We start from the raw sequence: 17705 nt of genomic DNA, 5'->3' as shown, positions 1-17705 counted from the left end.
TTCAATAATGACATAATTCATATAATTCAAATAAAACTAACATCTCTAACACAAATATATATATATATATATATAATGTAATGGGCTGAAAGTGTTTGAGTTTGATGTAAAAAAAATCTTAATTCATTGGGTTGGTTCGGATTGATCGGTTTTTCAATCCCCAGATCCGATACTTGAACCGATGGTGATCGGATTCAGTAAAAAAAATCTGTACCAAACCAATGATCCAATTCAACCCACCTTAATGTGTTCGGTTCTGATCGATTTGATCGGATTCGTGGATCAGACCATACCCACTTACACCCCTAATATATTATGGTCACCACTCAAGTGGTAAATGTTGGCGACATATGGGTGGGGGAGAGGAAGATCTAGTGATCAAACCATGTAGGGTGTAATCACAAATTATGATGTCGTGGTTAGCTCAATTTCTCACTAGTTCGTTTCATGCTCAGGGAATGGAGCGCATATTGTGACCAGCGTGTTTCCCGCTTAGTGCAAGCACCAGGTCAAAGTGATTAGTCATTGCTATAGGCAGTGATACCCTGGCTCATCAAAAAAATATAATATATATCTTTTTTATTTCTTTGAAAAACAACAAAAAAATAGAGGAGCGAACACCTAGATGCACAAGTAAATGTGAAGTTGAATTGCATTCACAATAAATCCTATGAACATAAATCATCCAACCTAACACAGGATGTGCCTGCAACCCCTCTCTTATGACCTCCACTCTACCAAAAGAGGATCACCACCACTATCATAAGACAAAAATTCAAACTTACGCCGGTCCTAATCATCTCTAACAAGACAACCACCACTACCCATACATGGCTTATAAAAAGAACCGAGTGATCATGAAAGGTAGACGATGCATAGATAAGTGAAGGTTTAGGATATGAAGACCTTACCGTCGTGAAGGTTTGAAGAACTTGGTTCACATCTGTAACATCGCGATCTGACGACTGGCCTCACGGTAACAACACGAGTCTTTTCAGCGCACTTTGTCCTCACTCGCACGCTTCTCGGGAAAACTTTCCAGGAGGTCACCCATCATAATATTGCTCCAAGTCTAGCACACTTAACCATGGAGTTCTTATGAGTTGGGCTCCCGAAAAGAAGTTGCAACTTGTTGTTATGAGTAGTACAATCAAATCATATATGCTCTCCTCAACTGTATAGTCCATCCCTACACAGTCTCGGAATACCTCTAGTTCAGGTGTGGTGCGTCCCTCCACATAGAAGGCGATCAATCCTCGCCCTCGTCAGCTCAAGGCGTCACAGGCCCACCAACTTCTACTTGGTTTGTACTCGAACTACACCATACTGGGAGAGGTCGGCTATGATACCAGACGACGAAAGGAGGTGATGTGAGCAGATGCTACTCCACGTGGAAGAACTATAGAAGACTCGAAGAATAGAGTCGAGTGTAGGGTTAGAGCCTTTGGGTAGAAAAGCTTACCGTTATTGGTTTAAGCTTGCATAATCATTTTATGATTTGTATTTGAGGTTTTGGGTAGGTTCCGGTGCATTGCTTTTCTATGGTTACCCCCATGTGGAAATCATAGGGAGTATATCGGATCTATGGAGTCATTGCATAGTGAGTCCGTTGTTGGATCTTAATTTATTTGTCATGTGTTTTATGTTGTGCCTGGATCGAGGCCAGATGTAAATTATTTACGGTTGGGAGTATGCATTACATATTTTAGAAACACTTCGAAAAGGAAAAAAAATACTCGCATTTATAAATCCTTTTTTAGAAAATATTGCATATTTACTTTAACGGGTTACCAAAGTGACCCCTGAAAATCGGGGTGTTACAACATCAGGCAAGATGATGTCATCATCCTCTTCATTTTCATCATCAAATTCCTCAATCCTATGTCGTTTGGCATAGCGTGGGACAAACCTTTGACTGACTGAAGATATTTGAACCTCCTTTTGTTTTGTCCTTGAAGATGGCTCTTGTCGACCATAATGAGTTTGAAGAGTTCGTGTATTTGCAGAAAGATATTTGTTGAGATCTGGTCCTTCTTGGAACAACCGGATCAATGAAAGGAGGGTCTTCTTCAGAATATATCTTGAGAGAGGGATGAGCATGCCTTTGAAACTTGAACACAGGATCTCCACCGGAGGAAATTCTGAGAGGTGTTTGAGTAGGCTTTTGAGTCTTCTAGACTTACGATTCCAAGTTTTTGCCTGAATCTGTAATTTCACGTATGATCTTGGGTGCTCTTTGCAAGTCAATTTCCTTGCCTTTTCCTCTGCCTTTAGCTATTTTCCTCTTCAAGTTTGTTCGAAATTTCTCAGGAATTTTGGAATCATCAAAAGCGATCCTCATCTTCTGAACGTCTGAGAGTTCAATGGGAGTGGGCCACACTATGTCTTCATCAAGAAGGTCACCAGTTTCCACAAATGAAGCCAGGATTCCTTTCTTTTCTATCATGGCAGTGATGAGAGACCCAAACGGCAAGTCTTCTTGAGGGTTGGCCAGAAAGCAAATTAGGAAGTCTCATATGAGATGGGCTGGATTTACTTTGATCTTCTTCATAATTTTATACAGTGCATATTGTGCATGCCAATTGACTTGATGTATTGCTCCTCCCTTAGGTAAGATGATGTAACACCCCGATTTTTGGGGAGTCACAATTAGTAAAATTCCTAGAGTATGCAATGCATTGTAACACCCCGAAGAAAGGGAGTCACTTTGATCTTCTTCATAATTTTATACAGTGCATATTGTGCATGCCATAAAGGATTTATGAATACGGGTATTTTTTTTTCTTCTCAAAATGTTTCCATAAACTTGACATACATACAGCTGTCTGAAAACCCATACATCCAGCTGAAGGTATGAAAAACGGTAGAAAGGGGGGGTTTGAATAACGTTTTCAGTATAAAGCTTCCACCTTAAAGATTTTGACAAATCTTTCGAGAACTTAAGTGCTAAAGATAAGAGATAGAAAAGCACACAAGGATTTTATCCTGGTTCACTTGATAAATCACTCAAGCTACTCCAGTCCACCCGTTAAGGTGATTTCTTCCTTCTTAGAATGAAGGCAATCCACTAATCAGGTAAGAGTTACAACTGCACTTGAAACCTACAAGTGACTAACAATTACACTGACTTAGCTCACACTAAGATTCACTCTCTTAGTCTTCTCTAGGATCCGATCAACCTTGATCTCCTAAAGGAACTAAACAAACTGTTTATCAAAGAATTGTTTACAAGAGATTTGCTTCTAAAAAGCTAATAGTAAACTCAATGAATTTCAGATGAAAGAAAGCTTAGAAGAATTTGAATTTGTCTTGTGCGTATGTGAATGCTTCTAGCCGCTTCTTTCAGTCTTCAGCCTCTTTATATACTCCAAGGATTAGGGTTGAGCGTTGCATGGAAAATGCTACCGTTGGAGGGCAGTTCTGGAAAATCCAGCTTCTGCTATGTCTGAGACTGTTAGGTAGGTCGTCAGGAAGGTACAGTTGCTTTTGTACTTGGATAGCGACTTGACCTTTAAACCTAGGAGACTTCTGATCAGGGGAATGCTTCATATTGGAACTTGTGAAGCCGGTTGATCAGAGTCAGAGGGAAAGCCCAGATCCTCTGACCATTGTTTCTTCTGATTCTGAACTCAGAGGGAAGTACATGGTCTTCAGAGTATCTTGCTTCTGGACATCAGAATTTCACTAATCAGCTTCTGGATCTTCAGAGTCTTCTACACCATCAGAATATCTGAGCCTTCAGTGTTTCTTGGTTATCAGACTTTCTGGATCTTCAGAACTTCTAGTGACTGAGTCCACATCAGAGTTTGTATAACTTCAGAACTTCTGAAGCTTTTCCACTGTTCATACTGAACATGGTGAATGCGAAAGCGTTGCTTGGGTCGCTCTTTAACACAGTGCTTCTGATTTGTGTGAGATTGAGTTGAGGTCAGAGCCTGTAAATAGCACACTCAGAAAAACACGTTAGAGTACCACAATTGTTCATATCAAAAGGTTAACTTGTAATCATCAAAACATAGAGTTGTACTACTAGATCAAAACTTGATCTTACAATCTCCCCCTTTTTGATGATGACAAAACTAAGATTTTTGATGAACAATTCTTAAACATTAAACTAAATTCACTCAGAGTTTAGAGATATAGAATAAGACTTATCCTGATGTGAATAGTTTATCTTGCTCATTCTGAATTCAAGTCACTGCTTGATTCTGAGCTTAGCTCCCCCTGAATCTAATACTTGATGAAAACATTAGTAAAGTCTAGATTCTGAGCTAAATGATATAAGAGTTCAGAGTGAAAAACTTATGACATAGATGAAAATAGAGTAATCAGAGCGCATAAGTAATCAGAGTCAACGGACAAGGTATCAGAGTCAAATTAGAATCACTTCAGAAGAAGTGAAATGTATTCCTTGTATTTGCCCAGTGACACATCTATGGTCATAAAGGTGGAACTCTTAAATTCTCCAAAAGAAAAATAAATCACACTAACACATCTTACACATCAAAAACTGGGTTTACTCCCCCTTTTTGTCATAAGCAAAAAGCTTGGGGTGTGAAAAACTTAGCTTGAAGTACAAGGTACTCCCCCTTAGAGAAGGTCTAAGTTTAAAGAAAATGAAAACGATGCAGGAATCAGAGTTAGGCGAAATAAATAGAAGAGTTAATGCAAGATAAGAACGTTTACCACCGGCCAAGGGAGTAAAGAGGAGGGTCAGTTACCAAGAACTTAACCTCGAGAAACTGTAGGAGCATTAACTTTCAGAGAGAAAGTGAAGCCTATATAAAGCGTTGGAGAGAGAGGTAAGCTTCACAACTCGAACAATTATCAGTAAAAAAATGGCATCATACATCGTAGCACTAGAAGAGCTGAGAAAGAAGGCCTTTGAGGAGGACTTGTTCCTGAACATTAGGCATCCAGAGGGTACAAAAACCATCTCAGAGCTAACACGGACACTGCTGGAGGAGGACCTACGTCCAGAGTTGAAGAGAGACTTGAGGGAATTTCTTGCCTTCGTGGAGGAGGTGCAAGAACTCAACCAGCTTGAACTCAAGCTGCTGGAAGAAAAGGAGATTTTTGAAGAGAAGCTCAAGACTGCAGAAGAGATTCTGGAGAGGGATGAGCTAAAAGACAGGCTCAACAACATCCAGTATGCACTGGAGCGTCTGGAGAAGGAGAGGTCAGAGCAGCGCCAGGAGTGCAGAAGAATGAGGAGGGATCCTCCATTCTAGGATTTTAGGAAAAAGAAAGAGAATGTATGATGTAAAAGCGTTTATGATGAATAATAATAAAAAATTAATTTGCAAACATAATGTCAGAAATATATATATATATATGCATAGATAATCACAAACGAACAAAGTAAAGATTAATAAGAAAGAGCTAGAGGTTAACGAAATAAAACATAGATAAAGAAAAAGAAATCAAAGCGAAGAGATCCTAAAGCTAGGGTTTATCAGATCGACGCAGAAGTTCCATCATCATTTGCTTCATTTCAATCAGCAGAGACTCATGAGTGTCAAGACGTTGTTCCACAATGTCGAGTCTGGACGAGTTTGGCTGAGCAGAACTAGAAGGAACATTCTGAGCAGCGTGAGGATCTGGAGTGGAAGCAGAAGCAGCAGGAGTAAAAACTACGGGTGCAAGTGCTTGGCATCTAAGAGCTTCAGCCTCAGCTTCAAGTCGTTCTGTCTCTAATCTGTCTTGTTCAGCTTGAGCTGCTGCTTGACGTGCAGCTTCTTCTGCTTGTTCTTTCTTTCTTTTGGCTTCTTCAATAGCTTCAAGTAGCTTATGTCTCTGTTCTTGTTCATGAAGAGCCACCCTTCTAGCAAACCTTTGCTTTGCAGCCTCGATCCTCTGACTTCCCTCTGCATGCAGGAGCTGCATCATAACTGGAACTTGAGCCACTAGCTAAGTGCCCAGATTGTTCCACTCTTCAGCCACATGTTCAGCATTTTCGCTTAGGTCAGTCTGACCTTGCACATTGCGTAGCATCAAAGAGGCTTCATGATAGAAAATATTGATGCACTCAGAGAGAGATGTGGGTCGGAGGTGAGTGTAAGGAATTATAGAGAGGTTGGTTTCAGGATAGGCTGGGTGATTGCTGCTGTGAGCGTCAGAGGCACCTTGTGGAGAGCCAATGTTAAACATTTGAGCATTTGGTTCAGAGGTTCCAAGGTGAGGTTCTGAAGTTTCAACCAGAGGATGGGGTGATCTAACTGAGGATTGGTTAGATACAGATTGTTCTGGTTCAGGTTCTGGTTGAATAGGCTCTTGTTGGTCAGGGGCAGGGTGAGCTTGTTGAGCCAAAGGGTCTGCCTCATGTAAAGGATTGGCCAAGATAGGTTCATCTGGGTCAACTAGACGTTCAGGTCTAGGGCCAGGATATCTCCTAGGGCTTGGACAAGTGAGATAATATTCTTCTAAGGTAGACACCTTTTCTTTTCTAACTTCCATGAATTTTCGAAGGGATTCAGAGTTGTTGGAAGGAGAAGAATCAGCAACATTTGTTGGGAAGGATACGGGTGTAAGGGCTGTGGAAGAGTCTGTATCCGTGGTTCTGGGAGCCAGACGTTCTGATGCTCTTGGGACAGAGTGATCAGAGGTTCTGGGTCCAGGTTCTGTTTGGATAGGCTCTGGTTGCTCATGAATGATAGGTTCAGAAGTTAATGGGTTGTACGGGATGGTAATGGGAGAGGTTGGTTCATCTGGCCTAGAGGGTTGGTTCTGGAGCAAATTCCAGAGAGGTGCTTCAGTAGGGGAAGGTTGAAAAAATGAAGACCTTGGGGAATGTGGTGGAGAGGTGGTTTGTGCAGCTGGTTGGGACTCAGGAATAGGAGTGAGGGGATTTGAAGATTGTTTGAGCATGGCTGATATGGGGAGTGCATCAAATAAATTCAAATCATCATTAGAAGCAACTGCAGACTTACTTGAATGTGCTGATGATCTTGTCACTCTGGCAGGAGTTTCAATCCTTCTGATCACTTCAGCAGCTGGTTCCACCCGAGTAGGCTTCACCACAATTCTGACCTGCTTCTTCTTCTTCTTAGGAGAAGGAGGACCATCCTCATTATCACCATCATCACCATCATCGGGCTTGCTGGTTTCATCATGTTTTCTCTTGGATTGACCAGCCTTCTTCTTTTTGATCAGAGGAACATCTGATTCCTCAGAAGATTCTTCTAGGATCATCTTCCTCTGAACTTTCTTCTTGATAGGAGAAGGAAACTCTGGAGCTGGCGGCAGTCTGCTGAAGAATTCATCGAGATCAATTTCAAAGCCTTGAGCCCTTAGGTCTTCAACATAGCACCTAATGGCTTCAGGATTGTCTGCCTGTGTCCACAAAGGGTAGTCATTCAGAGGCACCCTTCTACTTCTGATTTCAGAAGATGTGTCTTCATGGGCAGGAGCAATCTTCTTCTTGACTAGGCCCATTTTCTTTAGAGAATTTGCAGTGAAGACATCACTGACAATGGTGGTCAGATCTTCTGTGCATCCAGCATTTACCAGATCTTGAATGAGGCCACTCTCAATGAAGAGATCAGACAACAGTCTCCCAAATGGAATATACTTGATTGCTGACTTGATGGAGGCAGTGGTACGAGGCTTCCGGATACACTCCTTCAAGTAGGAGAACAGGAAGTAGGGAAGGCAGATCTTCTTCTTGTCTTGGATGAAGAACAACATCGCCTTCTGGTTGAAGTTGATGTAATCTGGGGAACTGCCCTTTGGTATCTGGTTTATGCAGTGGAGCAAAATCTTGTGCCAGATCCTGAGCTTGGGATGAAGGTCCATCACTTTGTAATTAGTCTTGCCCGGTTTGTAATTGGTGTACAGGGCCTTGTTGGTCTCATCCTTCGTCTTGGGTTTCAGCTTTGATTCAATGAATTGGAAACGATACCCAAAAGCAGTTTCTGCACCCAGCAGGTTCACGAAAGACTTCTCTGTAATGATGATCTTTCTTCCAAGAATGTGAGATACCACCTGAGTATCATCGCAGTCGGCGTGCTTCCAGAATTCCTTGATCAGTTTATCATACACCGGTCCTCGAAGCCTGTTGAAGTAATTTCCCCAACCTTGAACTTGGACTTCAGGACGAAGATCATACCCATTTGTAGCAAGGTTGTCGAGGTCGAATCTCCATTCTGCCAGTACTTGAAGTTCCTCAGGAGCATATACGCAGTGAACGGCACAGCCCCGTTCTGCAATCGGAATAATCTGCTCTTGAGCTTGACCTTGATCTTGAGTCGGATTCTCAGGACCCCTTTGACCTGTTGCTAGACCAACTACCATATGAGGGAACTGGGTTGCATCTGCAGTAGCTCTTCTGGTTTGACTCACCATTTTTGGAGCGGTTGAAGGTTTAGGTAAAAGATGAAGGTTGAAAGATGAAGAGAGATCGAGGATAAGCGGTTTTGAAATAGCAAGAGAGAGAGAGAGTAAAAACCGAAAGTGAAGGAGATCGTGTGTGTATAGTGGGTTTTGACAAATAACCGTTGTTGATTCAAAAAGCAACTTAAAATCAACGGTTGAAAATTAAAGATAGATAGTAACAGTAAATACACATATCACACACAGGAGAGAAGCACATCTACACGCAACATGACAGACTGTCACACGGGCACAAGGAACTATGCATCAGAAATACTGACACACGTGTTGTTGTCTCAGCTTCAGAGTCAGTACCAATGGGTACACACACTCTGATTGAGTTACCTTCTGGACTAGACATCTTCTGATCAAGAAGTATCATAGTCAGAGGTTCTGATCCATCTTCACTCTGGACAAAAGTCCATGTTCAGATTTTTCAGAATAAAATTAAATCTATCCTCTGCTAAGGGCTTTGTAAAGATATCTGCCCATTGATGGTCAGTATCAACAAACTTCAGAAGAAGTACGCCCTTCTGTACATAATCTCTAATAAAGTGATACTTTACCTCAATGTGCTTTGCCCTTGAATGCAAGATAGGATTCTTACTCAATGAGATTGCAGCAGTGTTATCACAATAAATTGAGATATTGCTCTCAAGGATCTGATAATCCTCCAGCTGATGTTTCACCCAGAGCATCTGAGTGCTGCATATTGCTGCTGAGATATATTCTGCCTCTGCAGTTGATAGTGCAATGGTTGATTGCCTCTTGCTTGCCCATGAGACTAGATTGCTTCCCAGAAATTGACAATTTCCAGAAGTACTTTTTCTCTCTGTTCTATCTCCAGCATAATCAGCATCACAATAACCTGAAAGCTTATACTCTGATGTTTTCTTATACATCAAGCCAAGGTTAGTGGTGCCTTTCAGATACCTTAGGATCCTCTTAACAGCAGTTAAGTGGGTTTCCCTTGGATCTGATTGGAAACGAGCACATAAATGAACACTAAATAGTATGTCTGGCCTAGATGCAGTTAAGTATAGAAGTGAACCTATCATGCCACGATAGAGCTTCTGACATACTTTACCACTTTTATCTTCTTTCTCCAGAATGCATGTAGGATGCATTGGAGTCTTGGCCACTGTAGATTCCAGCATATTGAACTTCTTCAGAAGTTCTTTAGTGTACTTGCTCTGATGGATATATGTTCCTTCTGGTGTTTGATCAACTTGTATTCCCAGAAAGTACTTTAATTCTCCCATCATACTCATCTCAAATTCAGCCTGCATCATCTCAGAAAATTCTTTGCATAGAGATTGATTAGCAGAACCAAATATAATATCATCAACATAAATTTGCACAATTAAGATATCATCTTTATAAGTCTTGCAAAAAAGAGTTGTATCTACTTTACCCCTTACAAACTCATTCTTCAGAAGGAATGAGCTGAGTCTCTCATACCATGCTCTGGGAGCTTGCTTCAGACCATAGAGTGATTTCTTCAATTTGAACACATGGTCTGGCTTCTTCTCATCTTCAAAACCTGGGGGTTGATGAACATAGACTTCCTCTGAAATATAACCATTTAGGAAGGCACTCTTCACGTCCATCTGATGTAAAACTATGTTGTGATTCACTGAAAAAGAGATCAACAGTCTGATTGCCTCCAGTCTTGCTACTGGAGCAAATGTTTCAGTGTAGTCTATTCCTTCCTGCTGGCTGTAGCCTTGAGCAACTAGCCTTGCCTTGTTTCTGACTACATCTCCTTTCTCATTCAGCTTGTTTCTGAATACCCATTTTGTTCCAATTACATGGACACTCTCAGGCTTCTTCACTAAGCTCCAAACATCGTTCTTGGAGAATTGATTCAATTCTTCTTCCATAGCCAGAATCCAATCCTTGTCCTGAAGAGCTTCATCTATGAACTTGGGTTCAATTAAGGACACCAATCATAAGGAGTCTTATTCAGAATTGGTCTCACAGAGATTCTGTTCTGAATGTAACATGCTGTATTTACTGCCTCTGCCCAAGAGTGCTTATCCATGCCAGTTTCTTGGAGCATGGTTCTAGCCATCTCCTGAAGAGTTATGTTCTTCCTCTCAACAACACCATTTTGTTGAGGAGTTTTGGGACAAGAGAAATCATGTGCAATTCCATAGGAATCAAACAGACTCTCAAACTTGTCATTCTCAAACTCTCCACCATGGTCACTTCTGACACGCACAATCCTACAAGCCTTCTCGTTTTGCACTTGAGCAATGAAGGTAGAGAACACAGCATGAGACTCATCCTTGCGGGTTAGAAACTTTACCCATGTCCAGCGGCTATAGTCATCAACGATAACCATCCCATATCTCTTGCCACCTATAGACTCAGTTTTCACTGGTCCAAAAAGGTCGATATGCAGAAGTTCCAACGGCCTTGAGGTTGAGACAACATTCTTTGCCTTGAAAGGGACTTTTGAGAATTTGCCTTTCTGACATGCTTCACAAAGAGCGTCTGAAGCGAACTTCAGATTGGGTAAGCCCCTGACAAGGTTTAGCTTGCTCAGCTGAGAAATCTTTCTCATACTGGCATGCCCTAACCGTCTATGCCATACCCACTGCTCTTCATTAACAGACAGAAGGCACTTCACATTCTGAGCCTCCAACTCAGATAATCTGATCTTATAAATGTTGTTCTTCCTCTTGCTGTTAAACAGAACAGAGCCATCGATTTGACTTACAGCCCGGCAGGACTTTTGATTGAATATAACATCATAACCCTTGTCAGCTAATTGACTTATAGACAATAAGTTATGTGTTAAGCCGTCTACCAATAACACATTATCAATGCATGGACTATTATCTACACAAATAGTACCAGTACCAACAATTTTACCCTTTTCATTTCCTCCAAAGCCAACTTCGCCTCCAGGCTTAAGTTTCAGCTCTCGGAACATACGCCTTTCTCCCGTCATGTGACGCGAGCATCCACTGTCCAGATACCATGATTGGTGTTTCAGTGGAGCTATCAAGGATATCTGCAACATAGATAATCTTGTCCTTAGGTACCCACTTTCTGGGTCCTCTCTTGTTAGTTACCCCAGAGGTTCTGATCACCTTGGGTGTCTCAACATGATATTTTAAAGGAATATTTGCATGATATTTAGTCATAGAGAAGGATCCCTTTTTAAGAGGGTTTTTAGCAACTTTAGCAGGTAAAGGATCAGGCAATATAGTACCAGAGGGAACAAAGCATTCATACAAGGATTTAGCTTTAGACACAGAGGGCTCATTTCTAATTGGTTTAGAATAGCCAATGCCATGCATTCCATTTCTGCTTACGCCATAGATAATTGAAGCCACTAAACTTCTATCCACGCTTTTAGCTAGGAATCTTTGAAAAGACTTTTCATACTTAGACTCATTTCTACAATCAGAGGCATCACAGGCAACAATTTCTTCAAACTTAGCAATCTGGTTCTTAAGCACAGAGTTAGAATTGATCAAAGCATGATTATCATTTTTCAAATCAGAAATAATTTTCTCATGTTCAGAAGGAGTCTTGGAAACAGCAGATAAATCCTTTTTCAGCTTCTTATGCTTAGACAATAAGGAGTTATATTTATCCATGATATCAGACAATGCATGTTTCAGTTCAGAGGTAGAGAAAGAAGCGAATACCTCATTTTCATCGTCTGAGTTAGGATCTCCTTCTGATTCTGAGTCAGAGTCAACGGCTCCCTTTGACTCTGCTTCCTTGTCTTTGACAATAGCCATGAGTCCTTGGACTTCACCATCAGAGTCAACATCCTCTGACTCTGATTCATCAAATGTCACCATCAGACTCTTCTTTGTCTTGAAGTGCTTCTTTGGCTTCTTGTCCTTCTTCAACTTTGGACAGTCACTTTTGTAGTGCCCTGATTCTTTGCACTCAAAGCATGTGACTTCCTTAAGTGAGGACTTCTTCTGACCTGAGGATTCAGACTTTCCTTTTGCCTTTCCAGAGCCTTTGTATTTGCTCTGCCTGTGCTTCCAGATGCGATTGAGTCTCTTGGAGATCAGAGTCAGCTCATCTTCATCAGAATCTTCTGATGCTTCTTCAGATTCCTCTTCTCAGCTTGAAGAGCTTTTGACTTCTCAGCCTTAGCCTTTTCAGATTTAGATTTCAAGGCTATGGACTTTTTCCTCAGATCTTGCATCTCTGAGCGCTTCAGCTCATGGCATTTCAAAATGCTGATGAGTTCTTCTAAACTCATATTCTCAACATCTCTCGTGAGCTCTATTGAAGTCACTAAAGGCATCCAACTTTCAGGAAGACACCTGATGACCCTTATGACATGATCTTTTGTTGTGTAGCTCTTGTTGAGAGGTCGTATGCCAGCTACAAGCAACTGAAATCTGGAGAACATTTCTTCAATGGACTCATTTGGCTCCATGATGAAGGATTCATACTTTTGGATCAAAGACAATGCCTTTGATTCTTTGACTTTCTTGTTTCCTTCATGAGACATCTTCAGAGATTCGAAAATGCCTTTCGCAAACTCACGATCTGAAATCTTCTGGTACTCTTCATAGGAAATAGCACTTAGAAGAATTGCTCTTGCTTTGTGATGTTGTGAGTACAGCTTCTTTTGATCTGCAGTCATCTCTGACCTTGGGATCTTCTTGCCGTCTGCATCAACTGGACGCTCGTAGCCATCCACAATAATATCCCAGAGATCTGCATCGAAACCCAGAAAGAAACTTTCCAGTCTATCTTTCCAATATTCGAACCTTTGACCGTCGAACATAGGAGGCTTTGCATTGTAACCATCTCTTTGAGTTTCACTGGTGGTGGCAGCCATTGTTTTTCACACCGGCCCGGATCACTGAACACTGTTAGGTGTGGTAATCAGAACTTGCGCTCTGATACCAATTGAAGGTATGAAAAACGGTAGAAAGGGGGGGTTTGAATAACGTTTTCAGTATAAAGCTTCCACCTTAAAGATTTTGACAAATCTTTCGAGAACTTAAGTGCTAAAGATAAGAGATAGAAAAGCACACAAGGATTTTATCCTGGTTCACTTGATAAATCACTCAAGCTACTCCAGTCCACCCGTTAAGGTGATTTCTTCCTTCTTAGAATGAAGGCAATCCACTAATCAGGTAAGAGTTACAACTGCACTTGAAACCTACAAGTGACTAACAATTACACTGACTTAGCTCACACTAAGATTCACTCTCTTAGTCTTCTCTAGGATCCGATCAACCTTGATCTCCTAAAGGAACTAAACAAACTGTTTATCAAAGAATTGTTTACAAGAGATTTGCTTCTAAAAAGCTAATAGTAAACTCAATGAATTTCAGATGAAAGAAAGCTTAGAAGAATTTGAATTTGTCTTGTGCGTATGTGAATGCTTCTAGCCGCTTCTTTCAGTCTTCAGCCTCTTTATATACTCCAAGGATTAGGGTTGAGCGTTGCATGGAAAATGCTACCGTTGGAGGGCAGTTCTGGAAAATCCAGCTTCTGCTATGTCTGAGACTGTTAGGTAGGTCGTCAGGAAGGTACAGTTGCTTTTGTACTTGGATAGCGACTTGACCTTTAAACCTAGGAGACTTCTGATCAGGGGAATGCTTCATATTGGAACTTGTGAAGCCGGTTGATCAGAGTCAGAGGGAAAGCCCAGATCCTCTGACCATTGTTTCTTCTGATTCTGAACTCAGAGGGAAGTACATGGTCTTCAGAGTATCTTGCTTCTGGACATCAGAATTTCACTAATCAGCTTCTGGATCTTCAGAGTCTTCTACACCATCAGAATATCTGAGCCTTCAGTGTTTCTTGGTTATCAGACTTTCTGGATCTTCAGAACTTCTAGTGACTGAGTCCACATCAGAGTTTGTATAACTTCAGAACTTCTGAAGCTTTTCCACTGTTCATACTGAACATGGTGAATGCGAAAGCGTTGCTTGGGTCGCTCTTTAACACAGTGCTTCTGATTTGTGTGAGATTGAGTTGAGGTCAGAGCCTGTAAATAGCACACTCAGAAAAACACGTTAGAGTACCACAATTGTTCATATCAAAAGGTTAACTTGTAATCATCAAAACATAGAGTTGTACTACTAGATCAAAACTTGATCTTACACCAGCTTAACAAGGCAAGCGCCCGTAGGTAACAACAGATGTCCATATTATAAGAAATACAGTAATATAAAGTTTGGTTCGACAATTGAATCTAAAAGCAACAACTCCATAAGTCCAACATACTCCCTATGACTTCCATACCGGAGAATCGCAGTAAACCAATGCATTAGGACCTACCAAAAACCAAAAGTAAACTTATACAAATAACCTTACAAGCTCTAACTAATGGTGGTAAGCAAGGTTCTAAATATCGGAACGATATCTTGATATCGTCCGATATGTTGCGGTAACGGCGAGGAACGTTACCGTTACGGAACGATTTCTCGGTGCTATGCAGAATCACGTGTAACGGCCGCACCGTAACGGCGTATCGGCCGCAACAGAGGCGTTACAGAGCCTTGTAACGCCGTTACTGCCGTGACTTCTTCTTTTCCTCCAAAAAAACCCATTTTCGGAATCAATTTTAGAGAGAATCAATGGAGAATTGGAGAATCTTGTACCAAATTTCAGCTTTTTCTTAGATTCAACTCAGAAACCTCTATCTTCCCTTCTTCCTGTGTTTTTCCCTCTTGCTCTCTGACTCTGAGACTTTGACCGTGAGAAGTGAGAACTGAGATGAGTTCGTCAGTTCGTGCTCCAAGCCTCTGACCGACCAGCGCAGCCGCGCTGCCACCCAAAACCACCGTACACTGTCCGCGACGCTCTCGTCTTCACTCTTCTCTTCTGTCTCTTCTTCACCCTTCAAGTTCAATCTCTTCAGATCTGCAGTTGTCTTCTCTCTGGCTTTTGGGTTTTTGTTGATCGTGTTTTGGAATGGGAGGAGAGTGGAAAGATTTTGATTTTTTTCTCTTAAAAAAAGTGGGGTCAGTTTTGTTATTTATTTTATCATATTTTGATTTTCTGATTTCCCTAAAATTATGCCCATGATTTAGTTTTTCCCTTCCCTGGAATTGATTCTGAATTAATTTGTTTAATTGGTTAAAAGGGTGTTGGTTTGGGCTCATAACAAATTCGTTGAATGGGTTATATGGATTTAAAAAAAAAACTGAAATGGGTTATATTATATGTAGTTTTTTTTTATTTGATTATCTAGCTTTTTATTTGATTATCTAGCTTTATATCTAGCTTAATAGACATATGATTCTTTTGAATGATTCTTATTGTTTGATTTATGTTAATGTATGAATTTTATTAAATATATTAGTAGCTACTAATGTATTCATATCAATCATTTTCTAATTATTTTCTTTACTTTTTGACATCTTATGAAGATTTAAAATATATGTCATGAGTTTTTGTATAATGTAGATGTTACTATTATGATCAATAATATATGTTATATAATAATATTTCTTTTTTCACATGATTTATGCATTTTAAACATAATTTGTGAAAATCTGAGAGTCATTCACACCGCAATAGGCGCAACACATACCGCAGCAACGATAATATCCGTTATCGCGAAATCCGCAACGCGACCGCAAACGATATTTAGAACCTTGGTGGTAAGCTTCACTACCTAAGGCCCTAGCCTTATATTTAAAACCACTTTTACATTCTTTGGATGATCCACTCACTCCGAGGAAGTCTTCCCCCTCGATCAACCCGATCACCTTCTCTTAGCAACAAGCAGCTACTCCCGGCAACACCCATTATGGCCTGGAAGTTTGTCGACCGCCTGAGCAAAAACAAAACAAACAAGGCATGCAATGGTCAACTTCCTAGAGTAATGTAATATATATCATAGCATAATTTGGCATAGCAATATAAGGCATGTAATTAATAATTAACAGCAACACATATTCCTTTTTGGTGACCATGAGTTACGTCATGAGTTCGTAAGCTCGCCGCCTACACAATGTATATCTCCAGGCCCTCACCAGAGCAGCACCACGTACCTCTATAGTGCTTGCACGACCCGAAGTTCAAACGATTAAACCAAACATCAGTATTAAGGTCCACCCTTAATCAAACTAGCAACACATAAGATTAAGGTTCATCCCCTTAATCAAACAAGTAACACAAGATTAAGGTTCATCCCCTTAATCAAACTAGCAACACACAAGTTTAAGGTCCATCCCCAAAATCCCAACAACGAACAAGATTAAGGTCCATCCCCTTAATCAATTAACAAAACACGATTGAGGTTCATCCCCTCAACCGATCAATAAACATGGTTAAGGTAAATCCCCTTAACCAATCAGAAAAACACGATTGAATTCCATCTCCTCAACTGTAAGACCCAAGTTTTAGAATTAGGGGAATTAAGTAAATTCGGACTCATGCCTAGGGTGTTGTGTAAGCGTGAGAGGAACCAGTACAAGTGATTGATGAATTGACAAGTGAAACAATGTAGAATATTCAATATATGTATAGGGTTCGCATTCCGGAAACCCGATAAAATTATATTTTATCACCGCAAGGACTTATGTGAGCCCCTGGATCAAAGGATTTTGTGTTCAGAGCTTCTTCCGGAGGTTTCGTTCGCTTTAACTTAATCATTTGACCTCTAGGAATCTTTTCTGTGAAGGAAGTTTTCTCATCCGACGAATATTTCATTAGTCAGATTTTGCAGCTGACTGCTCCTGGAATTCTTTTCTCATTTAAATGAACCCGGGGTAAGCGCTATCAATCTCATTCTGAATGACTAATTGAAGAAAGAAATGAAGCATGTGTTGTACAGATAAAATCTTCTAAGGGAAGAATGGTCAAAGCAAAGAGCATCGTCTACAAAGCTTAGAAGAACAAAATGAAGAATGTGCATCACAGTTACATCATCTGATGGAACACATATTAGCTGAAGCAAGTATTATCGTCTAAAGATCAAGAGAATGATGAACAAAGATTGTCTGAAGCAGAATGAAGACGATAGAAGCAGAAGATCATCTAAGGAATCAAGCTCTCACTCAACCAAGCTACAAAGTCAAATGAAGTACACTTCTCGTTGAAGTTAAAGCCAAGAAAGCTTTGTGCAAAAGTTTCAAGATGAAATCTCAATCTCTGCCACAAATGCTATGATGAAAATAAATGGTATCGTGGTGTCACTATCAGATTTCCTTATCTCTACACCAACAGATAGCAATTCAGACCTATGCTACCTGCTAGATGATAGATTACATCTTCCCAACAAAGGGTGTAAGACCCAAGTTTTTAAGCTTAGAATAAGTGGAAGAGATTTCCATTCACGATTAGGTTTGACGTATTGAGAAGGGAAACCTGAACAAAAGTTT

This window comes from Lotus japonicus, chromosome 2, assembly GCF_012489685.1.
Source record: "Lotus japonicus ecotype B-129 chromosome 2, LjGifu_v1.2".
Classification (NCBI taxonomy): Eukaryota; Viridiplantae; Streptophyta; class Magnoliopsida; order Fabales; family Fabaceae; genus Lotus; species Lotus japonicus.
This window is presented reverse-complemented; position numbering follows the sequence as displayed.